This window comes from Equus przewalskii, chromosome 22 (genome assembly GCF_037783145.1).
Source record: "Equus przewalskii isolate Varuska chromosome 22, EquPr2, whole genome shotgun sequence".
Classification (NCBI taxonomy): Eukaryota; Metazoa; Chordata; class Mammalia; order Perissodactyla; family Equidae; genus Equus; species Equus przewalskii.
The window spans coordinates 46,541,496-46,559,517 of NC_091852.1; the positions used below are offsets into that span (position 1 = coordinate 46,541,496).

Below are 18,022 nucleotides of genomic sequence, written 5' to 3' on the forward strand. Positions count from 1 at the left end.
CTTTCTGCATGTTAACACAACCTTACATTCTTGGAGTAAGTCTTACTTAGGCATAGGATATAACTTTTTTAACATGTTGCTGGATTTAGTTTGCTAATATTTTGCATTGTGAATAAGTCTATTCATGTTGTCCATTATTGCCTTATTTTATTTCTTACTGTTGAAATACTTTCGGTAGTTTGTATCTTTCTAGGAATTTGTCCATTTCATCTAAGTTAAGTAACTTATTGGCATATAATTATTCATAGCATTCCTCTATAATCTTTTTTATTTCTGTAAGGCCCATAGTAATGTCTCCTCTTTCATATCTGATTCTAGTTATTTGAGCCTTTTGTCATTTTTCTGGGAAATCTAGATAAGTTATGTCAATTTTTTTGATCTTATCAAAGAAACATTTTGGTTTCACTGATTTTTTATATTGTTTTCCTATTCTTTATTTCATTAATTACCACTCTAATATTTACTGTTTCCTTTTCTTCTTGCTTTATATTTAGTTTGCTTTTCTTTTTCCAGTCTCATAAGGTGGAAGATTAGGTATTTATTTGAGATCTTTTTAGTATAGGCATTCACAGCTATGAATTTCACTTTAAGTATTGCTTAGATTTATCCCATATATTTTGTGTTTTGTGTCTTGATTTTCAAAATTTCAAAGTTTCCTTTCAAAATATTTTCTGAGTTCCCTCTTGATATCCTCTTTGACTCACTTGCAATTTAGGAGTGTATTTAATTTCCACATATTTGTGAATTTCTGATATTTTCCCTGTTATTGACTTCTAACTTTATACCACCGTGTTCAGTGAATATACTATGTGGCATGTAAATCATTTTTAATTTTTTGAGATTTGTTTTACGGCTTAGCATGCCATCTAGTCTGGAGGATGTTCCATGTTTACTTTAGTAGAATATATATATCCTATTATTGGGTGGTATGCTCTATGGATGTTTACTAGTTATAGTTGGTGTATAGTATTGTTCAAGTTTCCTAATTCCTTATTGAATCTTTTGTCTAGTGTGTATACATTATTAAAAGTGGGTTACTTACATCTATTATTATTGCCAAATTTTATATTTTTCCTCTTATTTCTTTCAGTTTTTGTTTCACATATTTTGGTTCTCATTGTTAAAAGTATATATGTTTCTAATTGTTATATCTTCCTGATGGATTAACCATTATACTTTTATAAAATAAGCCTTTTTATCTTTTATCATCTTTTTATTTTAAAGTTTATTTTGTCAGAGGGCCAACCCTAGTGGTTAACTTTGGTGCACTCTGGTTCAGCGGCCCAGGTTCAGTTCCTGGGTACAGACCTATACCACTTGTCTGTTAGTGGCCATGCTGTGGTGGTGGTTCGCATACCAAAAAAAAGAGGAAGATTGGTAGCAGATGTTAGCTCAGGGCAAATCTTCCTTAGCAAAAAAAAAAAATAAATAAAAATAAAGTTTATTTTGTCTGATATCAGTATAACTGTTCCAGTTTTCTAGTAATTACTGTTCACATAATATAATTTTTTTCATTATTTAACTTTCAGCCTATTTGTATCTTTGAATATAAAGCATGTCTTCTATAGATAGTACTCATTTGGATCTTGTTGGGTTTTTTCCCACTCTGACAATCTCTACCTTTTGTTGGATTGTTTAATCCTTTCACATTTAATGTTATTATTAATATAGTTAGATTTATATCTGCCATCTTGAAATTTTGTTTACCATGTGTCTTTTACCCACTTCCCTCTGTAGCTCTCTTCAGCAAACTAGCCAGCCTACAATTTAATATGCATTAGCATGTGCAATTTATCAGTTTACTGAATCCACAAATTTGCCAACTGCCACCCCTCACAACAACCTCCACTGTTTTTGAGAGCACCCTTAGACATTAGCTTTTCCATGCTCTTTTGTTAATGAACTCAGTTCCTTCAAAGGGAAATTAGGAGCTATGTATTTAACTGCTTGCTTCTCCCTCCATGCAAAATTCCTGGACCAAGAATCTAGGAGGGGGTGCAATAGCATGGTTGTCTCTGACTGACACCCCTGACCTGGAAACTGAACACTTGGTGGAGGGGGGCAGTAGCCTGAATTCTTACTGGATTGCTTCACCTGGTGTGGGACCACTAATTTACAAGCTAGGGCAAGAGTGTATTCTCAGTGGTTTCATGCTCAAGATAGAGCCTCTGTTACACAAATGGGCCCTGAATAGAGAAAGGTAGCCCTGCCTCTCAGATTCACTCACTCGGAACGCAGCCTAGGCGATGGGTAGCTGGGGACAGGATGAGAAATGCTGAATGAGAAATTTCCCACTGGGAAGATAATCCTCTGACACGGAGCCAGGGGTAGAGAGAGCCCAGTGTTCTTTGCCGTACCAGTCTCCAGTGGAATTTCTGCCTTGCTGAGCTTAGTTCAAATACTACAAACTCTTGCTCTTAGTGAATTTTCATACATTTTCTTGAATATTTACTCACTTGATATATGCTCTTTGGAGCATTTTCAGAGGCTACAAATGGTTATTTTACATGTATAATTGTTGTTATATGTAATTTTATATATTTAAACATAGGAATATAAATAATGATATATTTACATATATTTTATATGAGAATGACATAAAATAAATATATTATTAATATAAACAAATCTATTATTATAAATATGTTGTTACTTATAAATGAATATATGTGAATATGTAAAGTTACATATATTTATACATAATTTTGTATTTATTGTTGTTATATATGTAACGGTTGTTATATGTATATAACATAATGCACATATTGTTCACAAGTTGCATTGATGACTGGTCTGTGGAGCCCTCGTGAGCTGGGAGTAGATCTCTGTCCAAGTGTTTGTTTATTCTGATTTTGACTTAGTGCGAGTTATAGGGAGAAATATGTCTACTTCCCAGAAGTAGAGTGCTAAGATTCGTTTTTATTTTTATGTAGTCAAATGTACCAATTTGGCTGTTTAGTGCTTCTGGTGTTCTTTCTTAGAGAGTGCTTCATCATCCCAACATTAATAGTAAGTATTTTATCCAATTTAGTTTCAGTCCATTAAAGCAAATCTTTGAATTCTCTGGAAAATATTTTTGTTATCAATACTGATCCAATCTAGTTGTTTTCCTTCTAGATTGCTCTCAGTATTATTCATTGAATAATCCGTATTTCCCTTTCTAAACTGAAATGCCAGATCCATTACAGATTAAAACTTAATATGTTTGTCCAACTAGACGTTCTATTCTCTTTCATTAATTGTCCTGTTTCACCATACCAATATATTGTATTTTTTTAATTATATAAGTCACATACTATAGTGACATATAATTTTTCTCTATTTATTTTTTTCTGAATATTCTTTCATTTCCAGCATCATACTGACCTTTATAATTAGGTTATCTGCCAAATGAAACTACAATGAGTTAAAATTTACTTCTCAGAGTAGTGAAATATTTTAGCAATAAATTGTTCTATCCTAAATCAAGATGTGGCAGTCCATATTTACATGGTTCACACTTACAAGAATTGAGAGTTTTCATAATATAAGCACTTAACAAATTTCCATTGTAAATATGATGTTCCTTTTTATATGTAAGTTATGAAATTTTGATTTATACAAATAATTTTTATATTACTTCTAATAATGTTTTGCTAGTTCACGACTATTCCAGTTATTCTATCATTGACAAATTTTGATTTATTTTATTCATTTAAAAGTTTTATATCATCCATTTCTCTGATCTGTGTTGACTATAGTATCCAGAACAATGTTACACGATAATAATGATGACTGTTTTGTCTGCTCTTCAATGGAACTGCAAGATATTCGCATGTGTGTCAAGTATTGTGCTAGTTACAAGTAATCAAATGATGAACATGTCAGATGTGGCAGCATGATAAATGTGTAAATCATCGTATATAAATATATTTTTTATTCTAATAACAATTTTATAAAAAAGAAATACTGAATTTTATCAAATTTATTTTTGGCATCTGTTGAAATAATCTTATTTTTTCTTTTCACTTTTGACCAGATAACAAACTGAAAAATATATACAGATTTTAGATGTTTAACAATTGTTGAATCACAGCTGCAAATTCTACTTGACTATAGTATATTATTCTTTGTTATGTTACTGCATTGTTTTTATTAATATTTCATATAGGATTTTATTGTTGATATTAATATGGAATATTGGATTATAATATTGCATTCTTATACTGTGCTTTATCCTGGTTTTGCAAATTCAGTAGTCAGATTTTTTAATAGCTTTTCCTTACATTTCCTATTAAAAAAATTAGTTTCCTTTTTGTCTATTTGATCCCCTTTCAGTTTGATGCGCTAACTGCCATACTTGCTTTTTTTCTAAATGCTCATTTAAAATTTTCTATATATGTCTGCTAATTTTTGAGTACTCGCTTTGTCCAAAAACTCTTTAAAGCCATTTGCATTGTAAAACTTAAAGTAAATCATGATGCATATTTCAAATAGGATATTATGTAAAACTTACGAGATATACACATAAAGGAAATTTAATGATATGGTAAAATTCTCACATTACACATAAAAATGAACACTTAAAAACTGCATATAGTAACAGAAATTTGACTTAAGTTATTCAGAATCTTTATGTATGTACATGTATATGAGGGAAAAAATATAATAGGCATTATCTCTGGATTTGTCAATGATATTGCTTTTGATTATAATACTGTCTACCATGTGTTGAATGTTCTGTGTCAAGACATTTCTAACTACACAAGTTAATACTTTTTAATCTTACACTCCCTTAAGATGAAACATCATCATTTTTGTTATTTCAAATACGCTCGATAGTAAATGTGACTTTTTCATTAAAGTTATCTGGCCAGTGACAATGGCGTTAATAGTTGCTATCTAGCGTAAATACCATACCAAGTCCTTTTCTAAACAGGTTTTGTGAAATTTGTCATTTAATCCTCATGAGAAAGCTGTGAAGGAGGCATTTTAAAACTACAACTTAGGGGCCAGCCCAGTGGTGCAGCAGTTAAGTTCACACGTTCTGCTTTAGTGGCCCAGGGTTTGCTGGTTCGGATCCTGGATGTGGACCTATGCAACACTTGTCAAGCCATGGTGTGGCAGGCATCCTACATATAATGTAGAGGAAGATGGACATGGATGTTAGCTCAGGGCCAGTCTTTGCCAAAAAAAAAAATAAATAAAACAAAAGTATAGTTTATTCAGAATCAGTTTGATATGGTTGATGAAATTTCAAAATTATAAAGCTATGGTACTGCGATTTTATCCTGCGTTCTTGTGACTCTAAAGTCCATACTTTTACACCACTAATTTCACTGTTCTCTGTTCCTTTTTTCATAAAAATAAAATAATTTTCTCAATTTATTATGAATGAAATATAGTGCTAAGTAACAGATAATATCTTTATGCCTCACCCCATTGATGATGTAAAAGTTTTGCTATCTTCTGTTATTATTATTACTTTTTTATTATTACCACAGTCAATAGATTATGGAAAGCCTAATGAGGATTAATAAGTAGAACTAATTGATTACTGATGTGCCATTATCCCAACCACCAAAGCTGCAAGTTTGACTTCTCTCGCAAAGGCAAATGCTTTTGGAATATGGAATGACAAGTGTCAAAAGGTTATTGTGACTATTCAAAGCTTAAACTGCAGCCCTTAAGATGTTATCAGGATTTTTATGATTGCTCTTTCGTTATCCTCCTCTCCCTTTCATGGTCATTCATGAGAACAGCCCCAGAGGTGATCCATACTGATTAAAAATTATGACACTTCATTTTCATAATAGAGGCTCATTTCAATTCTACAACCAAAAGAGTTTGAATGAATAGAAAAATTCGCAGTGAAAAGCATGTCATCAGAGAAGAATGCTTTACAAATCTGAGCTGACAGTCAAACCCCAAACAAGGAAATTTCTAAGAGGCTCATATTCCGACCACAGATTTGTATGCTTTGAAATTCTATTATCTATTATGTAGAAATAGTGTTTTCAGATTTCTTCACGTCCTGAAGACCTTGGCTTGTACACTCTTTCATTTACAAATGAGACAAAATTGTCTCCCATTGCCTCTTAAATCACTGGTACTACTTGCTGGTACATATGGCAAATAAGAGAATGATTGATAATCCGTGCAAATCCCAGTTTTACTCAGCTCTAGGTCCCAAAGGCTTGAAGCCAGAGTCAGATTCAGATCTGTCTCATTGTTGACCAATGAAAATCAAGTTTGTAGCATGCAAGTGAAGCTGCAGCCTTCCTTTCCCTGACATCTCATGTCTCACTGTGTGTAGACAATCTATGCACACTTTTTTTGTTTGGTGAAGAAGATTAGCCCTGAGCTAACATCTGCTGCTAACCTTCCTCTTTTTGCTGAGGAAGATTGGCCCTGAGCTAACATCTGTGCCCATCTTCTTCTATTTTGTATGTGGGATGCCACCACAGCATGGATTGATGAGTGATGCATAGGTCTGCACCTGGCATCCAAACTCACAAACCCCGGGCTCCCAAACCAGGACGTGTGAACTTAACCACTATGCCACCAGGCTGGCCCCTACACAGACATTCTCAATAGTTTTCTTACTTTGGAAGGTAAACTTGGTCATGCTATCTTGGAGAGACTGAATAGTGTCGTATTAACACATGGATTCAGGTGCCAGATTGTCTGGGGTAACAATGCTGGTGTTATTGTGTGACATTCAAAATTAACGTATATTCTCAAAGGATAACTTCCTTATATGTAAAGTTAAAGTGGTGTTAACATCTAATAATAGGATTTTGTAAAGATTAAATGAGTTACTATAGGGTAAAATGCTTAGAACTGTGCCTCACCCATAGTAGGTGCTTAATATAGGTGTAGTGGTTTAAAAGCAGGTACTCAAATTATTTGATGATCCTTTGACAATTGAGTGGAGCCTAATTCCCCTACCCTTGAGTATGGCCAGATGTAGTGACTTGCTTCTAATGAACAGAATTGTAGAAATGACAAATTCTGGTTTCTTAGGCTAGGTCATTAGAGGCATTCTAGTTTTCATCTCTGTCTCTGTTGGATCACATGCTCTGAGGGAAGCCAGCTGCTGTGTAATGAGGACACTCAGGCAGCCCTATAGAGGGACCCAAATGGCAAGGAACTAAGGCCTCCTGTCAGCGTCCAATAAGGAAGTGAAGTGTCCTGTCAATAGTGGGATGGGAGGGAGCCATGCATACACCCAGTCAAGCTGGTTTTGAACTCCTGATTGATAGGAAATCTGAGACACTGAAAGTTTATTGTTTTAAGCAACTAAGTTTTGGGGGCAATTTCTTATGCAGTGATAGATAATTAAACCAATGCCTTAGTTATTATCAGTATTATTTTCCCAACTAGATCCAGAGCACCTTCTTTTGGCACACGGTTCATGCCTATTTGCAGATGGACATCTTTAGGACCAAAATACAGCACTGTCGTCCTTCCAAGTGACGCCAGTGGGAGGTGTCCAACCCACCAGCTTGAACTGCCTATACATTGTCCCTGCTCTACCCAGACAGATGTTTCTTCATTACCAAATTTCTCCAACAATATTACTTGGGAAAATATTTTTGTTTGTTACAAAATATTCAACACACGATTTCCTAATCATACTGCCATCCATCTGTACTTCAACACATTCCTGCCCATCACGTTCCTGACCTCCTTCACCTTACAGTTACAATGTCTTCTCCAGCCAAGTGATTCTTTGGATTTGCAACTTCATTAATCAGACCCCCTAATATGTTTCATCCTTGAATAATACATCTACTTCCTAATAAAAACAAAACCAGGTTTCCCTTTGACACGGCCCTAGAAACTCTTCCACCCATGTGTGCATTGTAGTCATAGAGCAGACCAGATGCAATATGCTTTTGCGCACATGGTAATTTATGTAGCTATCCACATTCCTGGTGGGTCATCTTTATAGCACGATCAGTCTCCAATACTCATACTAAAACTTTGTCTCAGCTTTAGCAACTACGAGCCCCAGTGATGCCCCAGGGTCTCAAGATGTCTAAGGGCACAATGGCTCATGTTAGCAGCACAGGAGCATGAAACTGTTCTGACCTACCCACGCGAGAGTAATTTTTCTGGCATTCTCTTGCCAGGAGCATAGTGAGGACAATCTGACCTCAAAATCTGTCACTTCACTTGTAATTGAAGGTGTTGAACATGGTGATAGAATTGACTGGGCTACAGCATGCTCCAGAGATTAAGAGCTTTGTTTGTTTGTTTGTTTACTCATCTGTGCTTATTAAAAGCAGCTGAACTGATGAATTTTATCAAAATTTAAGAAAGAATTAACATCAATTTTTCACAAATTATCCAAAAATATCAAAGAGGTGGAAATACTTCCTAACTCCCTGTGTGAGGTCATTATTACTTTGATATTAAAATAAGACAAGACATCACAAAAATAAAACAAAAGTAAACTAAACTGCAGACCAATATTCCTTATGAGCTTAGATTAGAAATTTAAAAAAATATAGCACAACTAGAAAAAAAACCCGAGCAAAATATAAAAATGATTATATAACCTTACCAAGTGTGATTTATCTCAGGAATAAAAGTTGGTTTAACATCCCCAAATCAATCAATGTACTACACCATAAAAATAGAATAAAGCAGAAAAAGCACATAATCATCTCAAAAGATGAAGAAAAACTATTAGAGAAAAGTAACACTCTTTCAAGATAAACACACTTAAAAAATTAAGAATAGAAAAGAACTTCCTCAACTTGATAATGAAAATCTACAAAAACAAACAAATAAACAACCCACAGCTAAAATGATACTTAACGATGTACGAGATCAGGAAGACGACAAAGATGCAGGCCTTCTTGCCATTGCTATTCAACACTGAACTGGAGGTTGGGCAAAGGAATTAGGCAAAAACAAGAAATATAAAGTACTCGGATGAAAGGAAAAATTAAAACTCTCTCTCCATTAAGGATATCATCTCGAGTATAGAAAATCCAAAGGAATCCCAAAAAGAATCTTCTAGATGTAATAAACAAGTTCTGCAAGGTTACAAGATACAAGATCAATATGCAAAAATAAATGGTATTTATACACACCCACATATAATAATTTGAAAATGAAGGTAAAACAATTCCATTTAAAATAACATCTAAAACAATAAAATAATTAGGAATAAATTTAACAAATAAGTGCAACTTTTTTAATTTGAAAACTAAAAAACACAGTTTTATGGTACCAGTGGAGATTAAATAAATCATAAGACTTTCCATGTTTATGGATCAGAAGGTTTACTGTCAAGGTGGCAATTCTTCTGAAGTTGGTCTACAGGCTCCACTCAATCTCTATTAAAACTCCACCTTTCACTTTGTGGTAATTGAAAAGATGATCCTGAAATTCATCTGGAAATGCAAGGGAGCCAGAACAGCCAGAACAATTTTCCACAAGAACAAATTTGGAGCTCATACTTTCCTATTTCATAATTTGCCTACTTAGATTCAAAATTTAGTTACTATTTACAGTAATCAAGACAGTCTGATCCTAGCATAGGGAAATGAGAATACTAATAACATGTAGAATTGAGAGTCCTAACTAAACTACTATGTGTATCATCAATTGATCATCCATAAAGAGGGCAAGGCAATTCTATGGTGGAAAAAATAGTCTTTTCCAAAATGGTGCTTGTGGGGCTGGCCCAGTGACATAGCAGCTAAGTTCGTGTGCTCTGCTTCTGTGGCCTGAGGTTCTCTGGTTCAGATCCCAGGAGTGGAGCTACACACTGCTTATCAAGCCATGCTGTGGCGGGCATCCCACATATAAAGTAGAGGAAGATGGGCATGGATGTTAGCTCAGGGCAAATCTTCCTGAGCAAAAAGAGGAGGATTGATGGCAGTTGTTAGCTCAGGGCTAATCTTCCTACCAAAAAAAAAATAGCGCTTGAGGGGCCAGCCTCCTGACCAAATGGTTAAATTCATGTGTTGTGCTTCAGCGGCCCAGGTTTAGCCAGTTCAGATCCTGGGCATAGACCTACATATGGGTCATCAAGCCATGCTGAGGCAGCATCCCACAGAGAAGAAATAAAATGACTTAAAACTAGGATTTACAACTACATAGTGGGGCTTTGGGGAGAAAAACAAAATGGTGCTTAATAACTGGATACCTGCGTGAGAAAGAAGTGGACCCCTACCTCATACAACACACACAAAAATTCAAAATGGATCAAAGACCTAAATGTAAGTGCGAAAACTATAAAACTCTTAGGAGAAAACAGGAGTAAATATTTGTGATCTTAGGTTAGGAAATGTCTTAGATATGACACCAAAAACACAAGTGATAAAAGAAAATAGATAACTCCTACTTCATCAAAATTTAAAATTTTGCACCTCAAAAGATACCCTTAAGACAGTGCAAAGTCAACACAGGAATGGGATAAAATATTTGCAAATCTTATATTTGGGAAGAAATTTGTGTCTAGAATATTTAAAGAACACCAACCATTCAACAATACAAAGAAAAATAATTTTAAAACCAGCAAAAGTTGTGAATAGACATTTCTTCAAAGAAAGCACACAAATTGACCATAAACACATGAAAATATGCTCAACGTCATTAGACATTAGGGAAAAGCAAATCAAAACCACAAAGGGATACCACTTCACACCCACTAAGCTGGTTAAGTTTTTTTTTAAAAAAACAAATATAGAAAATAGAAAGTTTGGTTGAGTCTGGGGAGTAATTGAAACTCTTAGACATAGTTGATGGGATTGTAAAATGGTGCACCCACTTGGGAAAACAATTGGGCTTTTCCTCAAAATGATAAGCCTAGAGTTACTATGTCTCAGCAATAACACTCCTAGGCATCTGCCCAAGAGAAATGAAAAAAATATATCTACAAGAAAAACTTCTACAGAAATGTCTGCAGTGGGACCATTCACAACAGACAAAAAATGGAAACAACACAAATGCCCATCAACTCATGAGTGGATAAACAACACGTGTATATCCTTATAAAGAAACATTATTTGGCAACAAAAAGGAATGGCACACTGATTCATGTCACAGAATGGAGGAACTCTGAAAACCTAATGCTACCTGAAAGACGCTTGTCACAAAAGACCACATGCTGTATGATTCGATTTATATTAAACATCCAGAGGAGACAAATACATGGAAAACAGAAAGTAGATGAGTCATTGCTGGGGCTGGAGGAAAGGAGAAATAGGTGGTGAACTCTAGTGGGTATAGGGTTTCTTTTGGGGCGATGATTATGTTCTGTAATTAGATAGTGGTGATGGTTTTATAATCTGTAAATATACTGAAAACCATGGAGGTTTACCTTTTAAATGTTTGAATTTTGTGGCATGCGAATTGTATGTTAATAAAGCTATTATTTCAAGAAAAATAAAACTAAGGAACCCACTAGTAATGCCCTAAAAGCTACGTATATATGTATATATGTGTGTATATGTATGTGTATATATATACACACACACACATATCTCACAATTGCTGCACTAAATAAGCACAATTCCTGGACTAAAACTGCTCACATAGTAAGTGGAAGACAGACAGATATTAGAAGTCTTCATACTGTTGCCCAGCACTGTGACAGAGCTGTGAAAAGGGTACACAGGGCACAATGAATGTCAGCCAGCAAGAGTGTCAGAGAGACAGAAGAGGGGGGTTTGTGACTGGATCTTGAAGGATGAGCTGTCATTAGCTAAAGAAGAAAGGAAGTCGTGGTGTCAAGGCAGCATGGTATGAGAATGAGAAATGAAAAATCTGGTAGAGAGGATCACAAAGGAGATAGAATTTTATCCTGAGAATTAAGAAAATTCAATGAGGAATTTGGATGGGAGAGGGATTACCCAAACAGATGCTCATCAAGGAAAGGGAAAAAAAGAAAAAGATCCCTTGAAGTGTGAAATATGGTAATTGATAAAAACAAAAGAAACCAGACAACAGCAGCAAACTATAGGAATTAGCACTGGGGACAGCATAGAACAGTTAGAACAGAGACCTGCTTTGAAATTCTGTCTTTACGTTTATGCCTCTTTCAATGACTTTTAGTTAATATTGACTTTTCTTAACGTTGATTCCCATGCCCACTTTCCCCAACTCCAGAAAAAATACAGAACGAATAATTCAAATGAATAATTCAAAACACATTTAATAAAGAATATTATTATTTAAACTCTGCTAAAAAATATTTTAGAAATTCCTGGTTGTACACTTTACATTATCCTCACTTTTAAACAAAATATTTTTGTATGGGTGAGTGTAAAAGTTTAATTCCATTAAACATAAATTGTGTCTTCGATTAAAATGACATTAAGTTAAACCATCCTTTATTTGCCATAAATTTCTGCAGCAATATCTGCCATCATTTCCATAGTCAAAGAGGAAGACTTGACCAGAGAACATAAACACAGTCAGTAAAGATGGAAATAAATCATGACCACATGTGAATGTGTCTGAAAAGGAATTTATGTCTGGTTCTTAATTGTTATCCCACTTCAAATTTTGTTCACTCATAATATTCAGATAATGGGTTTGTTATTTTTATGATGACATGCTATAATTTACAAAATTATTAAATTATATGTTTAGAGAGGAAATGAACGGGTCTGGCTTACATTTCTTTAGGATAATTGTAGAGTGAATTTCCAAAACCATTTCAATTGCCTGCTTGTTCTACAGCTTGCTTATGATATGATCCTGCTGGCCCTAAAGGAAATTCTTTTCAACAAAGATTGCTAAACGATGTTTTTAGAAGTTTATTTTAAGAAATGTTGCAATCTTTAATATATATTTTAAATATTGAATAAGTCTTTCCTTCAGTTTTTCAGTTTTATCTTTCTTCAGATTACTGCCAATCAAATTTAATTGAATTTGGAAGTTATACTACATATATAAAATGACATGTATTGAAAAATATATGGGGATATAATTTTCTAAATGAAATAGTTTCTTACGTACTATATATACCACAATGTAACACATTGAACATACAAAATTAAGGAAATAACCTGCCAACATATTACACAGTTAAAATATTTCTTTCAAAGATGGAGTTGAACAAAGATATTCTCAAGAAAACAAAGCTGAGAAAACTTTTTGCCAGCAAATTGAACTACAAGAAATACTGAAAGTATTTCACTATGCTGAGGAAAACTAATTCTGGACTTGAGTCCACAGTGCAAGAAGAAAGCAACACCTCAAGAAAGGGCAATAAGTGAATAAAAATAAAAGGCAATCGAATGCACAAAGCAACCATAATGACAATATCGGAGAGGTTTCTAACACATGCAGAAGTAAAATATGCAACAACAGTTGGGAGAAAAAAACTAAAAGGATACAGGAATTTACATTATTGCAAGTTTCTTGTATTGTTTGGGATGAGACAAAAGTACTAGTTTAAGATAAGTCAGCAATAATTTAACAAATTTTAAAATAATAGGAGAAAGCACTAGTTAGAGATAGAAAAAATATATTACCAAAATGCTAATAGAGATGGTCAAACAGAACACTAAGAAAAAATTTGATTAATATAAAAGAATACAGGAAATAAGGAATCAAGGAATGAGGAACAGATGTGACAAATAGGAAACAAATAGCAAGGTGGTAAACTTAAACCCAACTATAGCAATAATAACCTGAAATATGAATGGACCAAATGTTCCAATTAAAAGACGAAGATAAGGTAGACAGAGAGAGAGAGAGAAAGAAATCTAGTTATATGCTGTTTCTAAGAAACAACTTTAAAATGATAGGTTGAAAGTAAAATAATTGAAAAAAACACCATGAAAAAACTAACCCAAGAGAAGATAGTGTGATTGTGTTAATACTGAATCAAGTAAACTTTAAGACACGGCCAAAATATGAGGAGTCCCCCAAAACCCACTTTAAATACAAACCCCAAAATGACCAAAGAAAGTACAACAGTGGAAAAATATATACCAAAAATAAACTGGAGTGCCTCTCTTAATTTCAGGTAAGGTTTAAGGCAAGAAGTATTATGAATGATAAAGCAGAATGTTTTACAACGATAAAATAGTCAACAGAATGATATGACTATCTTAAATTTTGAGGCACTTAACATAGCTTCAAATTATATAAAGTAAAAATTAACAGAAATAAAGAGAGAAAGACACAAAATAAAAATCATGCTAGAGATTTTTAACATGCTTCTTTTGGTAGGGGGAGAAAAGTAAGAATTTAAAAGATTTTGACAACATTGCTAAGCAAATTTATTTACTTGCTATATAGGGAATGCCAAACAAATAACTGTAAAATACACATTCTTTTTATATGATCCCAACATGTCTAGCACAATAATGTATATTATAGGCCATAAAGCAATTTTCAATAAATTTTAGTTAAGAAATAATGAAGTATATATTCTCTAACCATTTCTACAAATAACTTAACACTCAATAATGATAGATGATTAGAAAACCCCCAAGTATTTGTTAACAAAGCAACTAACTACTAAATAATCCACAGGACAAAGTAAAATTCCAATGAATATTAGAAAATATGTTGAGATGAAAATTATGAAATTATAGTATAACAAAATTTGTGGGATATAGATAAAGCAATTCTGAGGGACAAATTTAGTACTTTAAAATACACATATCAGACAAAAAGGAAGCTCCCAACACATGAAACAAGAAAAATTGTGCAAATCACCTAAAATGACAAGGTAACCGTAACACTACAGCAACAATACTATCCCATCCATAGGCATGTAGATCGTGGAACAGAATTTAAAGTCCAGAACAGCTCCACATGTTTACAGACTCTTGACTGATGACAAAGTTGTCACCAAAACTTATTATGCAAAAAGTGTTTAGTTTTTCCTATGAGTGGTGCTGGAGCAATTGGATATCCATATGGGAAAAAATAAATGAACCCTAATCCTATCTTATGCCATATGGAAAAATTAACTTGAAGTTGGTTATAGATTTTATCAGGTTAACCAGATTAATAATAAAACTAAAACAATCAACATTCTATAAAAAAACAACACTGAGGGGAACATCTTGATGAGCTTGGAGTAGCAAAATATTTTTTAAATATTAATAAACATAAAACATGAATCATAAAGGAAAGTAATTCATATAGTACATTCATTAAAATACGGAACTTCTGCTCATCAAAAGAAATCAGCCTTAAAGTAAATCGGCGAGTCGCAGAAAGGCAGAAGACATTCTAGATATAAACATCTGAAAGTGATCTGTATCCAGAATATATGAAGAATCCTAGAAAGTAGCAGAAAAGGCAAAGAACACAATTAAGAAATGGAGCAGTTTCATAAAAGCACTTTACAAGTGAGTGTATCTAAATGATCGATATCACCTGAAAAGATATTCAACGTCATTAATCATCAAGGAGAGAAAGATTAAAATTACAAGGAGATTACAGAACACACCCCAGAATGGCTAAAGTTAAGAAAAAACTGACAAGATGATGTATTGATGAGAAAGTAGTGCTACTAGAATCTTCATACATTGTTGATGAAATTATCAACTTGATCGATTTTGAAAAAAATGCTTAGGAGTATCTACTAAAGCTAAACATACATATCCCCTATGATTCATACCACTCCTATGAAAAATTAGTGCACAAATCCAGCAAAAGATATTTGCACAAATATTTATAGCAAGTTTATTCATATAGCTAAAATCTGGAAAGAACCCAAATGCACCAAGAAAAGGATAGACAATTTATAATATATTCATAATGGCATTCTACTACACAGTAATAAATAAAAGATCAGTCAACAGATATATAACATGGATGAATCCCAAAAGTATCATGCTGAACAAAAAGAGGAAGATAGAAAAGAATATATAGAGTATTCATATTTTAATTTGAATTTCAACCACAGCAAAACCAATACGTGATGGTAAAAATCGGTACGGTAGTTATAATAGTTAGCTCTGCTGTTTACTGACAGCATGAAAGAATCTTCTGGGGTGATGAAATCATTCTCTCTTAGATTTTTTAAATCTTAAATAAACAATAATGAAAACAAAATATATTACTTAGGTATGGATCAACACTGGAAATCTGCTAACATTCAAATACAAAAGCAGATAAAATACTATATGATTTTATAAATTACTGTAAAAATTTTGTTATACTAGAAAACAAAAAATAGCCAGCCCTGGTAGTCTAGTGGTTAAGACTTGGTGCTCTCATCTCCAGGACCCAGGTTCATTTCCTGGTCAGGGATCCACATCAGTTACCTGTGGGGCGTCACACTGTGGTGGTTGTGTGTTGCTGTGATGCTGAAAGCTGTGCCACTGGGATTTCAAATCCAAGCAGGGTCACCCATGGCGGACAGGCTTCAGCAGAGCTTCCAGACTAGACAGGCTGGGAAGAAGGACCTGGCCGTCCACTTCCGAAAAAGTTGGCCATGAAACCCTGGGAATAGCAGCAGGGCACTGTCTGATACAGGGCCCGAAGATGAGAGGATGGCGCAAAAGACAGGGCAGCGTTCTGCTCTGCTGTGCACAGGGTCACTAGGAGTCAGAATCGACTTGCTGGCACTAACAACAAACAAAAAAATAAAAGTACCTTTTTCAATAGCAACAATAACTCTATGTTACCTAGAAATAATTTTTTTTAAAATAATATCTCTGGACTTTCTGGTAAAAATTTCAAAGCATTATTAAAAAACAAAACAAAAACATAAAAAGGCTAGTGAATAAGTAGATGCTACATGCTCATGGATAGGAAGATACAGTATCTAAAAGATAATAATTCTTTCAAAAATTGATCTAGGATTCTACACAATTTCAATTAAAATCCAGTCAGGGTTTTTCATGAAAGCCAAAAGAGACAGGGAGAGTTCCTTATCAGATATCAAGATTTATAGTAAATCATTAGTAACAAACCCTGGGCGATACAGCACTTAGATACACTAATAGACAAATGAACATAACAAAAACACATAAACAGACAATACTATGTGATAAATGACAGAATTTACATCAATAAACAGATGGCATATGATAGAGTACTCAATACCAAAATTGGAAAAGTAAGCATAACTTTTAAGAGACATTACAAGAAAATAATCTAACCATATTAAAATTACTAACTTGCCTTCTTAAAATATAATATAGACACAAACATGAAGAAAAACAATGCCACAATGAAAATGAATAACAAAGACCGAATATCCAAAATGTATATTTAAAAGAGAAAACCCCTACAAAGTATTGAGGAATCAGCCCAAGAACATGGGTAGTCAATTACAAAAGAGAAAATCTAAGTGCTCAATAAATATAAGAAAATTTGTTCATTTTTAGTAGTCATATGTGAAAGCAAATTAAAGAAGCATTGAAATAATATTCCATACTTAAGATCAACTAATATTAAATATTCTTAGAATACAGTGTTGATAAAGATGTGGAAGATAAGCAATTTTCGTTCACTTAGCTAAAGATTTTGATAATTAATGAAGTCGGAAATGATCAGTTTCAAGTGGAAGAAACCGTGGAAACTTATCCATAGGATGTGCCGTCTGTGATGGGCCTGACGTCAGATATTGACGAGTCGGGGGAAACAGGAGAGAGCTTGAAGGAGAGATAAAAAAGTCAGAGAAACATTACAGGCATGATTGCTCTTCCACCGGGATCCTGCGTGTTGACCTTTCTAGTATGTGGACACTCTCAAGTGGAAAGAAAAGGTGTTAAAATCACTTTTATAAACTTGGTTACGTTACTTCCCTTCATTACAAAACAGAGGTACAACAATGGTATCCGAGGTCTTTTCCAGAGAGAGCATTGCTGTAGGTCACAGTCCATAGAGAAGGCTGTGCGCATGGAGAATGTAGAATCATGCATTAATGAATTGAAGCTTCTAGATTGTGGGTGAAAGGACATTCCAGGAAGCAGTTGGCTGAAGGGGTTTTTTACCCATGTATTTCTGAGCTTTATCGGTACTGAGAAAGTGGCTCAAATTACACTGTGTTCAGTGCAGAGCTGATGACCGTCATAGGGCAGAGATGATGACCCTCATT

At 34.0% G+C, this 18,022-nt stretch overlaps 1 long non-coding RNA gene across 1 annotated transcript in view; it reads right to left on the minus strand.

Annotated features, from left to right (window-relative positions):
- Positions 1-17,755, minus strand: part of LOC103562159 (uncharacterized) — a 35,811-nt gene extending 18,056 nt beyond the window's left edge. Inside the window, exon 1 of the long non-coding RNA XR_547636.2 lies at positions 17,613-17,755. This is a non-coding gene — a long non-coding RNA (uncharacterized lncRNA). The remainder of the gene's footprint in view (positions 1-17,612) is intronic.
- Between the last annotated feature and the right edge of the window lie 267 nt (positions 17,756-18,022).